The 17,197-nt window shown below is 41.0% G+C and overlaps 1 protein-coding gene across 8 annotated transcripts in view; it reads right to left on the bottom strand.

The window, feature by feature from the left end:
* SYTL4 (synaptotagmin like 4) overlaps positions 1-16,968 on the bottom strand; it is a 64,505-nt gene extending 47,537 nt beyond the window's left edge. For 3 of the 8 annotated variants that reach the window (XR_014307071.1, XM_082716877.1, XM_082716875.1), the window contains exon 1: positions 16,821-16,950. The gene's annotated coding sequence lies outside the window, so the exon portion shown is untranslated. Of the gene's footprint in view, positions 1-16,820 lie in introns of all 8 variants that reach the window. The other 5 variants (XR_014307070.1, XM_082716874.1, XM_082716879.1 and 2 more) reach the window with 5 other exon arrangements.
* Positions 16,969-17,197: the final 229 nt, after the last annotated feature.

Below are 17,197 nucleotides of genomic sequence, written 5' to 3'. Positions count from 1 at the left end.
TGGCTTACTTTCTCAGTCCCCTGATCTTGCCTCATCCAGGATATCCCTTCTAAAGGACAGTAGGAGCATATGGGGGAAGTAACTAAAATATAATCCCTTTTGTTAGTTCTTAGAATCACAGTTGGGGACAATTTCCTCCAGATTGAAACCACATGGTTACCTTTTAATGCCACCAAATTCTGCTCATAAATGGTCTGAAGAAATTCCCACTTAAAATAATACACACTTCTCTAAATAAAGTAAGCCCCAGAGGGATGTTGGGTGTCTTAATATATATATTTCTCCTGCAGGGTGGGTTTTGGTTTTTGGTTTTTTTTTTTTTTTTTTTTTGGATACATGGAAATGTGGTCTTAATTTCCATGATTTTACACTATGTCCTTCTCCTCAGCAACTCCAGACGTCTTAAACCTACTACCAATCCTGGAAGGCAGATCTCCATAAACATGGTACATAGAAGTAAGTGTATATAAAAGATCATAAAAATGAGACCATGTGTCCAAATACCACCCTTGGCAACAAGAGAAATGCATATATATGTCAAATCCCATTTGGCTTTCCAGCTTGCAAGACCTACACTTAAAGCTACCTGTCACATAAGCCAGGAAGGCTCGCAAGAGCCCCATGAGGTTGACGGAGGGGGGACGAATGCCCAGTTTATCCTCTTCTCTGCCCAACTGTTTTTCCTTAACAGCCCAGAGGCTTAAGCAGATTAAAAATTCCCCACTAAAAAAATATAATGTTTTAAAATCCAGATCATTTATATGCACAAAATTTTTTTTAAGTCTGGTAAGAGCTGACACGTTGTCATTTTTCAGTAAGTCCCATGACTGTGTACAATACCATTATCTTTCCTTAGTCAATGAGCTTTTATAAACCATCACCCTTGTAGGGAAGACCCTCTTCTACCAGGGTCACAGATGGTGGGGATTTCTAAACTGAACTCTAGCTAATCATCTAATTCTTTCTTGCAAGCCATGTCACTTAAAAATCACCCACACAGTCCCCTTAGATGAGAAATCATGATGGTTCATGACTAATCCAGCCCATGTTCACACATAACTGTGATTTCATGCATTTGGTTTCTTTTTTAATTTTAGGGATACTGTGATCTAGCTACGGCCACAGAAACCTTAAAACACAATCAAATAACCTGTGGTTGAACTTAAATTTAACTGTATATGTAGTGAATAATTTTAAGGTTTATTTAAGGCCTAAAGACATAAATAAGGCCTAAGACATAAATACTAATTTCTTTCAAATAAAATATTAACATATCCGTAAGTATATATACACAAAAGAGGAGGCATAAATTGGAAAATATAAAATAAAGGTAAAAATATGAACATACTTTCTTTCCCTCCTAAACTGCTTAACCATAATTACTTAACACATTACATTAAATCCCTAGAACCAGATTGGTACATGCAATATCGACATCTGGTCTATAGCTAGAAGCAATGTAGATATTTTAAAAAATCCTAAAGCATAAAAAAATTAAAACTGCTAAAATGTTCAAATTATGTGTGTGTATCTTTGTTTTATCTTCATTTCTGGCATAGCATATGAAATTACCTTAAAAAGTTTTAAGGGGGTTATAAATTTTCATAATTCAGTTACTATAACGTACAATAAGGGAGGCACTCAAAATGTCTATCTGAACTTTCCTCACCCTATATATGTAAATATTTCACTTTATCATTCATTATTAGTTCTAAATATAAGTACACAAACAGTAATCAGCATATCAATGAGGACGCCCCTTTATAAAAATGAACAATCTTCCGCACTAGACAGCAAGCTGTATGAAAGAAGGGACTTTGTTTTGTTCATCTCTATACCTTCAGTGCCCAAGGCATTGTCTGGCACATAATATGCATACAATAAATATTTGTTGATTAAATGAGCTGGCAACAAAAATACCAAATATATTCAAACACACCTAAGAGCTTATCATCCAGGACTTCACTTTTTATATCATTAATTCAAATACCCTTCTGCTTCTGCTCTGTCAGCTCCTAATTGTTTTCACTTCCTCTCCTAGGCAGTTTGAATTCTATTGTTTCAACTTCATTCTGCCAATATCCTCAATGACCCATTTTCATTGCAAATATCTGATAAAAACATAACCCTACAAGAGCCCAACTGTTGTGCTTTATGCCTGCACTGGACCTACTGAAGTCTACTGGAAGAAAATCACAGTCTGGTAGGTTATTATCAGTATGATTCTTGGTCATCAAGCTGACCTCAAAACTGCCTGACACCCTGACTATGCTTTCCTGTTCACCACAATAACTATTTTAAACCTTCCTTACGAACTGCAAATCCCCAACCCAACCCTTGCCCCACTTCAACCCCTCATCTAAAGATGACATTTCTTCCTACATCACAGAAAAATATAAATCCCCTCAGACAAGTTCCTGCCACCAAATCTATAAATCTATTTTCATCTATATTCACTTTTTGTTCTTCCCACCTAGTAATGTACTTCCTCTTGTTTAAGGTTAATCCCTCCATTTCATTCTGGATCCTCTTCTATCCAACATAAAAACTTCACCCTGTAAGGACTGTGCTCCATCAATTATCCCTTCCTTCCCATCAGCTGTTAAATGTCTAAGTCTCTCCTAAATTAAAAAAAAAATCCCTTGGGACACCTGGATGGCTCAGTTGGTTAAGCCTCTGCCTTCAGCTCAGGTCATGATCCCAGAGTCCTGGGATTGAGCCCCACATGGGGCTCTCTCTTCTCAGCACAGAGCCTGCTTCTCCCTCTCCCTGCTGTTCCCCCTGCTTGTGTGTTCGCTCTGGCTCACTCTCTCTCTCTCTCTCTCTCTCTGACAAATAAATAAATAAAATCTTAAAAAAAAAACATCCCTAGATATCAACCTTTTCCCTACTACCACTCTCACTGCTATTTAGAGCCAAGTTTCTCTAAGGAATTCTCCATATTTAGTGCCTCCACCTCCTCATATCCCCAATCAATTCTCAACCTACCAAAGTCTAGCATCCAGGCCACTCACCCCTTGAAATTGCTCTAAGGTCACCAGGAACCTCCTAAATCCAGTGGACAGTAAGTAGCCAGTCTTTATCTTCCTAGACCTCTCTGGATCTTTAACACCACTTACCACTTTTCAGTGGAGCCATTCCATTTTGAAAAACTTATCCTACTGATATTCAAGTACACATACAAATATATAAGGGTGCTTGGTGTTTGAATAAACAAAAAAGTTTTACAACAATATAAACATATATCGATAAGAAACTGATTATGTTAACTATGGTACATATATAATGGAATACTATGCCACTGGTTTTATGCCTTTTTTTTTTCATTTTAGTTAATTAACATACAGTGAAATATTGGTTTCTGGGGTAGAATGCAGTGATTCATCACTACACACAACACCCAGTGCTCATCACAAGTGCCCTCTTTAACACTCATCACCCACCTAGCCCATCCCCATCCCATGTCCCTCCATCACCCCTCAGTTTGTTTTCTATCTTAAGAGTCTCTTAAAATATTTTTTAAAAGTCCTAATAATTCATTTTTGTTTTCATTTACCTTGCCTCCAGAGACTGTGTCTAGTTATAAGTTGCTATGGCTAAGGTCAAAGAGGTTGCTTCACATGTTCTCTAGGGTTTTGATGGTTTCCTATCTCACATTTAGGTCTTTCATTCACTTTGAATTTATTTTTGTGTATGGTATAAGAAAGTGGTCCAGTTTCATTCTTCTGCTCATTTCTGTCCAGCTTTCCCAACACCATTCTTTGAAGAGACTGTCCTTGTTCCATTGGATATTTTTTCCTGCTTTGTCAAAGATTAGTTATCCATACAGTTGTGGGTCCAGAACACAACTGTATGGATATTCTGTTCCATTGATCTATGTGTCTGTTTTTGTGCCAGTATCGTACCGTCTTGAAGACTACAGCTTTGTATTATAGGTAGAAATCTGGAATTGTGATGCCTCCAGTTTTGTTTTTCTTATTCAGAACTGCTTTGGCTATTCAGGGTCTTTTGTGGTCCTATGCAAATTTTAGGATTATTTGTTCTAGCTCTATGAAAAATTCTGTTGGTATTTTGATAGGGATTGCAGTAAATGTATGATTGCTTTGGGAATCACAGACATTTTAACAATGTTTGCTCTTCCAACCCATGAGCATGGAATGCTCTTCCATTTCTTTGTGTCCTCTTCAATTTCTTTCATAAGTGTTCTACAATTTTCAGAGCCCAGATATTTCACCTTTTTAGTTAGGTTTATTCTTAGATATCATGGGTTTTGGTGCAATTGCAAATGGGACCAATTCCTTGATTTCTTTTTCTGCTGCTTCATTATTGGTATATGGAAATACAACAATTTCTGCTCATTAATTTTATATACTGCAACTTTGCTGAATTTATGTATTACTTCTAGCAAATTTTTGTGTAGTCTTTCAGGGTCTCTACATAGAGTATCATGTTGTCTCCAAATAGTGAAAGTTTGATTTCTCCCTGCCAATCTGGATGCCCTTTATTTCTTTTTGTTCTGAGGCTAAGACTTCCAGTACTACATTAAATAGTAATGGTGAGAGTGGACATACTTGTCTTCTTCCTGACAGTAGGGTAAAGGCTCTCAGTTTTTCCCCATGGAGAATATTAGCTGTGGGTCTTTCATATATGGCCTTTATGATGCTGAGGTATGTTCCACTTAGCCCTACTTTGTTGAGGGTTTTTATCAAGAAAGGATGCTACATTTTGTCAAATGCTTCATCTGCATCTATTGACAGGATCATAAGGTTCTTATCTCTTCTTTTATTAATGTGGTGTATCATACTGATTGATTTGCAAATATTAAGCTACCCCTGCAGCCCAGGAATAAATCCCATCTGATCATGGTAAATAATTATTTTAATGTACAGATGAATTCAATTTGCTAGTATATTAATGAAAATTTTTGCATCCATGTTCATCAGAGATATTGGCCTATAATTCTCCTTTTTAGTGGGGTCTTTGTCTAGTATTGGAATCAAGATAATGCTGGCTTCACAGAATGAGGTTGGAAGTTTTCCTTCCATTTCTATCTTTTTTGGAACAGTTTGAGAAGAAGAGGTATTAACTCTTCTTTAAATGGCTGGTATAATTCCCCTTGGAATCCATCTGGCCCAGGACTTTTGTGTGTTGGGAGACTTTTTTTAAAAGATTTATTTATTTGACAGACAGAGATCACAAACAGGCAGAGAGGCAGGCAGAGAAAGAGAGAGAGAGAGAAGAGGAAGCAGGCTCCCCGCTGAGCAGAGAGCCCAACGCGGGGCTCGACCCCAGGACCCTGGGATCATGACCTGAACCAAAGGCAGAGGCTTTAACCCACTGAGCCATCCAGGCACCCCCTGGGAGATTTTTATTACTGATTCAATTTCTTTGCTGGTTACAGGTCTCTTCAATTTTTTTTATTTCTTCCTTTTTCAGCTTTGGTAGTCTATTGGTTTCTAGGAATTTGTCCATTTCTTCCAGGTGGACCATTTGTTGGCATATAATTTTTCATAGTTTTCTCTTATAATTGCATTTCTCTGATGTTGGTTGTGATCTCCCCTTTCATTCATGGTTTTATTTATTTGGATCTTTTCTCTTTTGTTTTTGATAAGTCTCATAGTGGTTTATCAATTTTATTAATTATTTCAAAGAACCAGCTCTTAGTTTGTTAATCCATCCTACTAGGGTTTTTTGTTTGTTTGTTTGTTTCTATATAGTTCAATTCTGTTCTAATCTTTATTATGTCCCTTCTGCTGGCTTTAGGCTTTATTCGCTCTTCATTTTTTAGCTCCTCTAGGTTTAAGGTTGGGTTGTGTCTTTGAAACTTTTCTTGTTTCTTGAAGTAGGCCTGTATTGGTATGTTCTTCCCTCTTTATTTATTTATTTATTTATATTTTTTTATCAACATATAATGTATTATTAGCCCCAGGGGTACAGGTACCCTCCCCAATGTCCATAACCCCACCACCCTCTCCCTACCCCTCTACGCCTGGCAACCCTCAGTTTGCTTTGTGAGATTAAGAGTCTCTCATGGTTTGTCTCCCTCCCTTCCTACCCCCCAAACCCCCCATGTTGCATCTCCACTTTCTCATATCAGGGAGATCTTATGATACTTGTCTTTCTCTGACTGACTTATTTCACTAAGCATAATACCCTCTAGTTCCACCCAGGTCGCCGCAAATGGCAAGATTTCATTTCTTTTGATGGCTGCATAGTATTCCATTGAATATATATACCACATCTTCTTCATCCATTCATCTGTTGATGGGCTTCTAGGTTCTTTCCATAGCTTGGATCTTGTGGACATTGCTGCTATAAACATTCGGGTGCACGTGCCCCTTTGGATCACTATGTTTGTATCTTTAGAGTAAATACCCAGTGGTATGTACTTCCCTCTTAAGACTGCCTTTGCTGTATCCCAAAGTTCTGGACTATCATGTTTTCATTTTCATTCACTTCCATTTTTTAAAATTTATTCTTTAATTTCCTGGTTAATGGATTCATTCTTTAGTAGGATGTTCTTTAACTTCCACGTATTTGAAGTCTTTCCAAGGTTTTTCTTGTTGCTGACTTCACGTTTCATAGCACTATGGTCTGAAAATATGCATGCTATGATCTCGATCTTTTTGTACTTGTTGAGGGCTGATTTGTGACCCAGTATGTTATCTGTTCTGGAGAATGTTCCACAAACACTCAAAAAAAAATGTGTATTCTGCTGCTTTAGGATGAAATGTCCTAAATACAACTGTTAAGTCCACTTGGCCCACTGTGTCATTCAAAGCCATTGTTTCATTGTTGATTTTCTGCTTAGATGATCTACCCATTGTTGTAAGTGAGGTGTTAAAGCCCCCTACTATTACTGTATTATGATCAATGAGTTTCTTTCTTATTAGTTGATTTATATATTTGGGTGCTCCCAAGTTGGGGGCATAATTATTTGCAATTGTTAGATATTCTTGATAGATAACCCCCTTAATTATAATGCCCTTCTTCATCTCTTTTTACAGTCTTTGTTCTGAAATCTAGTTTGTCTGATATAAGTATAGCTACTCTGGCTTTCTTTTGACATCCATTAGAATGACAGATGGTTCTCCATCCCCTCACTTCCAATCTGCAGGTGTTTTTAGGTCTAAAATGAATCTCTTGGAAGCAGCATACAGATGGATTTTGCTTTTTGTCCATTTTGATACCCTATGTCATTTGATTGGAGAATCTTGTCCACTTACATTCAGAGTGATTACTGAAACATATAAATTTAGTGTCATTGTGTTACCTGTAAAGTTGGTCTCTCTGATGATGTTCTCTGGTCCTTTCTAGTCTTTGCTGCTTTTGGTGTTTTTTTTCCCTCCATTCAAAGAGTCTCCCTTAAAATTTCTTGCAGGGATGGTTTAGTGGTCACAAACTTCTTTAGTTTTTGTTTGTCTGGGAAACTCTATCTCTCCTTCTATTCTGAATGACAGCCTTGGTGGGTAAGAATTCTTGGCTACCTATTTTTCCCATTTAGCACACTGAATATTTTCTGCACTTCTGTCTGGTTTGCTAAGTTTCTGTGGACAGATCTTCTGTGAGCTTGATCTGTCTTTCCTTGTAGGTTAAGGACTTTTTTTTCCCTTGCAGCTTTTAGGATTCCTTCCTTGTCTATGTATTTTGTGAATTTGACTTTGATGTGCCTTGGCAATGGCTGGTTTTTGTTGGATTTAAGGGGAATTCTCTCTGCTTCTTGGATTTCGAGGTCTATGATGTCCTTCCCCAGATTAGGGAAGTTTTCAGCTATAATTTCTTTTTGAATGAACATTCTGGTCCCTTTTCTTTCTCTTCATCTTCTGGAACTCCTATGATACAAATGTTATTACATTTTAATAAGTTGCTGAGTTCTCTAAGTCTACTTTCATGATCCATTACCTTTCTTTCCCTCTTTTTTAAATAAATATTTTATTTATTTATTTGAGAAAGAGAGAGATAGTGAGAGAGAGCATGAGCAGGGGGGAGAGGGAGAAGCAAACTCCCCACTGAGAAGGGAGCCCAAAATAGGGCTCCATCTCATGATCCCAAGATCATGACCTGAAATTAAGGCAGATTCTTAACCGACTGAGCCACCCAGGCACCCCCTTTCCCCCTTCTTTTCAGATTCATTATTTTTCATAATTTTATCTTCTCTATCACTGATTCGCTCCTCTACTTAGTCCGTCCTCATTTTTATGGCCTCCACTTTGGATTGCATCTTAGGTATAGTATTTTTAATCTTGGCCTGACTAGATTTTAGTTCTTTTATTTCTGCAGCAAGGGATTCTCTAGTGTCTTCTATGCTTTTTTCAAGGCCAGCTAGTATCCTTATAATCAGTGTTTAAAATTCTAATTCAGACATCTTACTTATATTGGTATTAATTAAATCCCTGGCTGAGTTCTGCTTCCCAGTCTTTCTTTTGGGGTGAATTTCTCTGTTTCCTCAATTTTCCAGAAAAGAAAAGAAGAAGAAGAAGAAGAAAAATAAGGAATAGGAAAATAACTATATCCTGGGTGTGTTTTGGCCTGCTTGTTAAAAAGAATCTGGATCCCAAAATAAATTAAGTAAGTAAGCAAACAAAAAATAAAATTAATTTAAAAATTTTTAAAGGAAAATAATAATAAAATAAATGGAAATAATAATAAAATAAAGAATAAAAGGAAAAAAGGAAACTAGATTCTGTTTTCCCTTAGAGCTTAAGCTTTGCAGCAGTCTATCATCGGTAAACTTGGTGCAAGCAAGTTGTTCCTGCTGGTCTTCTGGGGAAGGGCTTGTTGTACTGATTCTCAGGTGGAACTGTACTAGGGGAAATGTACCTTCAGGGTGCAGCGGTGGTGGGACTTGGTGTAAGCAACTCCAGCCTCCACTAGGTGGCACTGTTTTGCTCCCTGAGGGCTTTCAGCGCTGATTGGTGGGATGAATATCTTGGCGCCCAGCTCTCTAGGCCTAGAGCTGAAAGTTCATGCCCCCTATCTTTAGTGAGCCCTCACAGAAGAGCAATCACTCTTGTGTCCCCGATTTCCATCAGAACCCTGCGTTCACCCTCCCTGTGTCTTAACTTTTTTTCATCTCAGGCCTGCGACTCAGTTTGAAAATTCCAAATATTAGGGACTCTTATGGCATGGACGCACACTGTTCCTCTGGGGGAGGGTTTCACCATGTTTTTGCCATTTGCCAGCCTATTACAGGAAAGCAGTTACAGGACTGCGTAGCAATTCACAGTTTACGCACAACAGAGGAGAAAGCCAGCACCATGGTTCAGCGCTCAGCCGGGGTCCCTGCTCCCCCGCCTGGGAACAATGAAGCAGTTAAGCACTATCCATTCTTCTTGCACCCCAGGGGATGCTCAGATCACAGTGTCACACCTGGGATTCCTCCCCACTTTGTCACCTGAGCACCTTTAAGTCAAGCCCATCCCCCATTGTAGCATACTTCTAAAAGCTCAGATTTTGTGTTCTTCTGCTTATAATACTTTGCAGTAGCTTCCATAAGCAGGCTCCAAATCCATCACTGTATTCACAGCTGTCTCTCCCCCAGTTCAATTCTCTGCATCTCCTACCTTCCATAAGGCTGTCACTTTTCTACATGTAGACCTGCAGTTTTTGTTCTCTCAGACCTCTGATTGATTTCTTGGGTGTGCAGAATGATCTGATAATTATCTAGCTATGTTTGAGGGATGAGACAGGTTTAGGGTCTGCCATCTTACCTTCTCCTTCCACAGACACATTTGAAAACACCTATGTCACTGTTAAAAAGAGATAGTTCTACTTTTACTGACATTGAAGGCTTGACAAAAATATTAAGTAAAAATCCATTGCAATACATAAACATTATGATTCCATTTGTATTTTTTAACATACAAGTACAGATAGAATTAATGGATGGTAGATGGATAGATGAGAGGAAGTAAATATTTTATATAGGCATGGAAATGTCCAGAAAGATATAAAAATTTAATATTGTTACCTCTGGGGAATGGAATTTGGAAGGAGAACAGAAGACATATGTATTATTTTTGCTGGGTCAAGTAATAAAAATGTAGTCAAATCCCTATTCACACCAAAGTTTCTAAAGTAGATAAGAAATAAATTCAAATAAGATCAAAACGGAATAGACAGAGACTGGGTAAAATACATTTTAGAGTTTCCAGAGTTAAGGGAGGAGAGAGAGAGAAGGGTAGTTAATGGGTTCAAATACAGAAAAGAAATCTACCAAAAACCCAGAGACTTAAGTAGCTAACAGAAAATGAGCATGAATAGATAATTCTTGAAGAAAGAAGATCAAATGGCCAATAGCTGTAAAAAAGAAAAAAGTTTCACTCTTACTGGTAATGAAAGTGTTTTCATCCATGCCTATCAATTCAGCAAAATTTTTAAAAGACAGTATTCAATTTTAAAAAGGGAAGATTTTACTTTGTTGGTAAATGTAAATTGGTAAAACCTGTTAGAGACAGCAGTGTGACAATGTGGTTTCCAAAAAATTAGTTATTGAACTTATCACAATTGTGATGGAATCACTACTTATGTGATACATTAACACATACCTCTTCTGCTGAAGTAAGCTCCATGAAGAAAAGGCCATGGTCTTCCTCTCCACTATATCTCAAGTACTTCCCCTAGAAACTGGTACATTATAGCCCCTCAGTAAATCATCCCACGTTTTCTGGTAAGTTGTAAACCATAGTTTAAGGACACTGATATTAAAGCTATTCTGATGCCTGAATTAACAGAGCTACAAACAACAAACAGTACAAGATGCCACAAGAAAATTAACAGAGCTACAAACAAACAGTACAAGATGCCACAAGAACTTTCCATCTCTTAAGAATTACTCAAGTTCAAAGTAGAATTAGTCACAGATACAGGTTCCACAGGGTTCCACCATTTCAACTATTCCACCAGCACTGTCCAATCTCCTGCCCTCTTATATTTCTGTCATGGCTACCCAGAAAAATCCCCGAACTAGATCATCTACACTCTGTTTCTACATCTGGACTGATGAGTGCTGCTGGAGAGAATGGCAACAGGATTCTGTGACTTGCGGTGGAGACAAATTCAAGTTATCCAAGCCTTTCTGGGCTCGCTGTGATGTGGCAATCTGGATGACAGGTCTCTAAAAAGCTCCTCTTTTTATCCCTCTCAAATGCTATCCCAGTTCCTCAGCCCTTACATCAGGTGGGACCTTCCTCGCAATCTTGTCCTTCCACAGTTCCTTCCTTCTCCACAGCATCATCAGTCCTGCCCCTTTCTCTCCCGTCTCAGTGGAAGAGTTACCTCCCTTACTCTAAGACCAGTCTTTTTACCTCTTTCACTCTGGAGCCTGCACCCTTCTACTTCCTCAGCAACTATGTACCATCAAGTTCTATGCCATCTCCATATAAATGGGCTCATGTCCTATATTTAAAACTAAACAAAATTAACAAGATGGCCTTGTTCCTTGTACCCAACTGTCTACAGGAAATGCCCTTTCCTTCCCACTGTAGCCCAGCCTCCTCGAAGTGTATATATCATGTTCCTTATCAGGCCTTCTCCATGCTTACTCCCCAGTCCTCTACAATCTGCCTTCTCTCCTGCTGCACTGATGTCGTCATTGACCTCCTAATTGCCAAATCTAATGAACATGTTTTTCAAAATGTTTTATAGTGTGTTTTATCTGATTAGAAGCATGAACAAAGTTATGACATATGACAAGAGCAAAAAACTTGCACTATGTAACAGGCAATGAATAAATATCCCTAATAAACACAGTAGTCTTACAAACAAATTAAATATATAACCCAAAAGAAAAATGTGCAAAGGGTCTTATGGAACAAGTCTCAGGAAAAATGCAAAGAGCCAACACACATGAAAAAATATTCAGCCTTACTGGTAATAAAAGGACCGCAAGTTAAACTAGTTAGACACTATTTTTCACCTATCCGATGGGCAAAAATTAGAAAGACTGTCCACCCTCAGCAAGGGCATGCAGAAAAGCACTCTGTGGTGAGAGTGTAAACCTTGTAAACCTTCCTGAAGGTCACTCTGGTGAAGCCTGTCCACATTTTTTAATGTAAATATCCTTTGACCCAATAATTCTGCTACAAAGCTATCCTACAGAAATATTTGTGTGGGTGCATCTATATCTACATCCATTGTGGGCCCTCTGCAAAGATCTTTATTGCAGCCTTGTGTTGCTTGGACTAGGGTAACAGGCAGAGGAGATGGAGATGTGCAACATAATATATGACACAGTTGGAAGATCAGGTCAATAGGACTTGCTGATGAATTGGATATGCGGAGGTGAGAGAAGGGGAGGAATCAAGGGTGACCCTAGGTTCTCAGCTTGAGCAACTGAATGGACGACGGTGCCATTTTCCTGAGATAGAGAAGGCTGAGGGAAAGCGCTGGGAATCTGAGAAGAATTGGGAGTCCTGTTTTGGCCATGTCACATTTGATTATCTATTGGACATACATCCAAGGAGAGCTATCAAATAGGCCATTGGATGTATGAGGCTGCAGCTTAGAAGAAAGGCTTGGGTCAGACACATAAATGTGGGAGTGATGACTGTATAGATAGATGGTATTTATTTATTTAAATTTAAAGCCATGGGACTGGAAGAGTACTTCTAGGATTCTGGATGGAAAAAAGTACATGGACTGACCCCTAGGTCACTCCAATGTTCAGAGGTTGAGGAGATAAATTTAGTAGAAGAGGAGGCTGAGCAGAAGTTTTTTTAATACAAACTTGAGTTTTAAAGAAGTTAACATACATCAAATGACAGAAAATCCCACATATACCACCATTTTAAGGGCCCAACTTCTTCCAAGCTTGTCTTTTAAGGAATTCTAGGGTTTTTTCCTTTTTTTTTTTAAGATTTTATTTATTTATTTGACAGACAGAGATCACAAGTAGGCAGAGACAGGCAGAAAGAGGTGGGTGGGCGTTGGGGGAGCAGGTTCCCTTCTGAGCAGAGAGCCCCGTGCCAGGCTTGATCCCAGAACCCTGGGATCATGACCTGAGCTGAAGGCAGAGGCTTTAACCCACTGAACTACCCAGGCGCCCCTTTTTCCTTTCTTTTTTCCCCCTTTCTTTTTAAGATTTTATTTATTTAGTTGAGAGACAGCACAAGTGGGGTGAGGGGCAGAGGAGAAGCAAACTCCCCACTGGGCAGGGAGCCCAATGCAGCTGGATCCTGGGTCTCCGGGATCATGACCTGAGCAAAAGGCAGACAGTTAACCAAATAGGCCACCCAGATGCCACGCCCCTCCCCTTTTTTTTCTTTCTGACAATTTCAAACCACATTTAAACACAATTATACCTTTTTTCTTTTTTGTTCCATAGTGGTTTCCTCACACTGCAGAATTCTCCTAGTATAAAACTAAACTAGTCAAGTACTAGACACACAGCACTCAACAGTGGCTTTTCCACAAAGCTTATAATCCAGTAACCACCTCATGCCTAAAAACCTAAGGGAAACATGAGGCCAAAAGACAAATTTGTGCCACCTTAAATTCTTTTTGGCTGTTCATTTCCCCAGGACACAGGAACTTTCTCTAGCTTACTGAGCCTGCCAAATGCCTGATAAGCCTGAAGACGTCTGACAATCCACATCCTCTCCTCTCAGTGAAAATCCCCCTTCCTACCAACAAGAAGCCCCGCCTCTCTCCATTTTCACTTTAGAAGTTTCCATTCAGAGACTCATGCCTTAAAAAGAGAGAGAGAGAGAGAGGAAATACTTCCAACTAGGTCAAAGTTGTCATCAGGAACGTAGTCTCAAAGCAAAACTCAGCAGAAGGAAAGCTGTATGGGAACTGAGCCTGTGGTAAGGTGACAGACTAGGATACTTCCTTTTAGGTCCAGGAGAGCACAAAAGAGTTCCAATTCCTAGAACAGTAATGGCACTCATTGATTCATTTCACAAATATTAGTTAAGCACCCATGATGTGCCAGGCTCTGTTATGGGTGCTGGGCTCTGTTACCAGTAAATAGAACATAAATCCCTGCCCACATGGAACATATATTATGGAAGGAGATGGAAGGGACAGGCAAGAAGAAAGAAAAATTAAAAAAAAAAAACACACACACACACACACAATATGTTACATTACAGTAATAAGGTAGGGAAGTGGCATATAGAATGTTCAGGGATGAGGTTGCAAGTTTAAATACTGTGGTTAGGGAGAGGCCTCTCTGAAGTGACATTTAAGTACAAACTCCTAGCTGTCCGATCTCAAGTGCCTCAGGAAGCTGTTTGGTGGACTTCAATTCTACCACCACCAGCCCTCGGGCCTTTAAAGGCCTGGTATCTCCGGCCTAGCATGAATATTTATTAATCTCTTGTACTTAAGAGAAATCGAGCTCCAAGATCCTGACCTTGCCCTTAAAAGAGGTTACAACCTTCCAGGTAGAAAAACAACTAAGAGAGATGTTCAGGGTGTTCCTGAGGTGTAAACAAAGTGCTTTAGGACAGGATAACTAGTAATTTGGCTCCAGGGAAGGAACTGTGTGTTCAGTAAGGTTGTACCAAAGGAGAGGACCTGAAAGCTAATTCTTGAGAGGTGAATAGGAATGAACAGCAGGAGAATGGGTTTGGGAGGCAAGCTAGCTTTTCAGGAAAAAGAAACATTTGGATCAAAGGCCTACAGATGGGATAGAGTAAAAACATTTTCTCTCTGGTGCTGTGGGTGCAGAAGGTACTCCATCCACCCCAGGATAAAACAAGCACACACTCACCCTCAGGCTCTCTGGGTGGGCTGTTGGGAAATCCTTATCACTTACCACACCCTCATCTCTTCCCTAGCCTGCAGGAAAGGAGTAAGTTGAGTCAGACACACATCCCTAGAATCCAGGGTTACCCTCTAACTTCAGGACAGTTACTACCAAGCTAAAAGCCCCGGAGGCTTCATTCAGCCAGGTACACTCAGGGCTGTGTGCTTATGGTAGTAATGTGCCAACTGGCCCCCTGTTAAGAAGTGAAGTGGTGAAAAGGGTAAGACATCAGTGAGGTCAGTGGTCCCAAGTCTACAGCACATCTGAAATCAAGTCAAGGACCAAAACTCACGTTTCAGCTTGGAAGGCAAATTTTTAACCACTTAATCCTCCCCTGTGAGCTATTTATTTAGTGTTCCTAAAATCTAAGACAGCAGAAGTGGTGGGACAAGGGATGGGAACACAAGCTCTGCCCAGTTAGGCCCCTCATCAGTTGGGTGATTTGGGGCAAGGCACTTAACCTCTGAGTTTCCTTTCCATCACAATATGGTTATAACTGTAGTGTGTACCACAGAGTTATCATGAGGATTATATGCATTGACTACGTGAAGGACTTAGCATTGTGCATGGCTCAACAGATCCTAACCACCATTATTAGTAGCCTTAAGAGGGAGAGCTCAGAGAGCATCAACCAGAATGCCACATACACTCACTGACCAATTATCCCAGAATAGGCCTCCAAGCTCCATTTCACCTCTCTGACCTAAAATTGTGGCACCAGAAATGTTCAGTCCCTGCTAGGAGAAGTCTCACAAGCCAAATTGGTGATCTTTTTCTACTTGGATTTCCAGCAGGTGCTAAAAAAACAACAACAACAACAAAACAACAACAAAAAATCCAAAACCTACAACTACAAAAAAAAAAAGAAAAAAACAAACTTCATTGGTGGGGCCTCAAATCTGTTGCATTAAACATCTTTCTCTCCACAGCTCAGTGAAGTAAACACATTAGGTTATTAACACTTTAATATCAAAAGGTTTATGAGGAGTCAGGGTGGGGAGCTTAAAGAACAGAGAAGAAGCTAGTTAGAAATAGGAGGTCCAGGATGCTGTGCAGACTCAAATGCACAAGGTCTAGGGTCAACCCTGCCAAAAACAATATTCCGGAATGGTAGCTCCTCTGGTCCTGAAGAAGCAGGATACTTACTGGGGGAAGAAAATCTCAGTTAATGAAAAACAGATCACCTGTTCATTCACCAGAATTATAACCAAATGTTTTCACCTCCAGAAAAAAATCACATACAACTTTGGGGGTCTGGAGGAACATGTTTTCTGGCCCCTTACAAACCATCACTGGGGATTAGAGCATTCTGTGCCCCCTCTGAGGGCTCTGGAGACCCTCTTCCACGAGCAAACCTCTGACGCCTGCTTGAAGGGTGTTAAGAGTAAGTAGTTCAACTCCAGAGCACACCCGTGGGTCCTCAGCCCAGGCGCAGTGGGAGTCCACTGAGGCAGGATTCACAGCCAACCGGCCTCCAGCCTTTACCTCAGGCGGACCTACAAGGCCAGAGAAGCTGACCCCGCGAGGTCCGAGGTCCGGAAGCAGTGCAAGGCTGAGACCGGGCGCGACGGCCAAGCGCTGAGAAAGGAACCACCGCAAAGGTGACTCGACGTCTTTGAGGGTGCAGTTCCCGCTAGGAGCTCGACCCCACCCGCCCCAGGGCCAGCTCCGGAGGGGCTCCAGCTGGGGCTGGCGGGAAAAGCCCACCCACTCCGTGTGAAGCGAGACCCAGAGGAGGCACAGCCCAAAGGGGTACAGCCCCCGTTAGCGACTGGTGGGCCAGGGAAGGGGCCAGAAGAGGCCCGAAAGAACGCAAACTGGCCGGGAGGGACCGTCCCAAGCAGACTGGAGTCAAAGCGTCGGGGGTGCGGTCCGGAGAGCAGACAAGGGAGAAGGGACGGGCGGTTCAGCTACAAAGAAGGAAAGACTGGGAGAGTGGATAGAGGGGTAGAGAAGGGCGCGGGTCCCTGAGATAGGGGTGGGGGGCGCTTAGGCAGAGAAAAGGGGCTAGGGGCCCGAGGGAGCCCGGGACCGAGGGCGAAGGGGCGGCCGCTGGCCGCGGACATACCTGTCACCTGCAACAGGTGCCGCGAGAGGGTGAGACGTCCCAGTGCCGGATTCAAGGGAGGGTCTCCGGCTCCAAGAAGGCAGTAATCCTGCCCAGGCGGCCGGCCCTACTCACCCTCCCGGGAGGCGGAAAAAGCTGCAACTTTCCCTGGAGCGGGGAGGAGCTGGACTCTTAAAGGGGCCGCACAGCTCTCTGGGCCCCTTAGTAGGGGGCCGCGCCACCGAAAGGGTGGTCTGAAAGCCAAAGACTTAAGTCACTGGAGGGATGCCCTCCGGATTAGGAAAGGGAGCCTAAGGGCTGAGGATAGGGGTCCAAGACTGGACATGGCCCCCTTTTCACTTCCATCTGTGGTCACTCAGATGATAATCTCCTGCCTC

Source organism: Mustela nivalis (assembly GCF_964662115.1).
Source record: "Mustela nivalis genome assembly, chromosome: X".
In the NCBI taxonomy this organism is placed as follows: domain Eukaryota; kingdom Metazoa; phylum Chordata; class Mammalia; order Carnivora; family Mustelidae; genus Mustela; species Mustela nivalis.
This window is presented reverse-complemented; position numbering and strand designations above follow the sequence as displayed.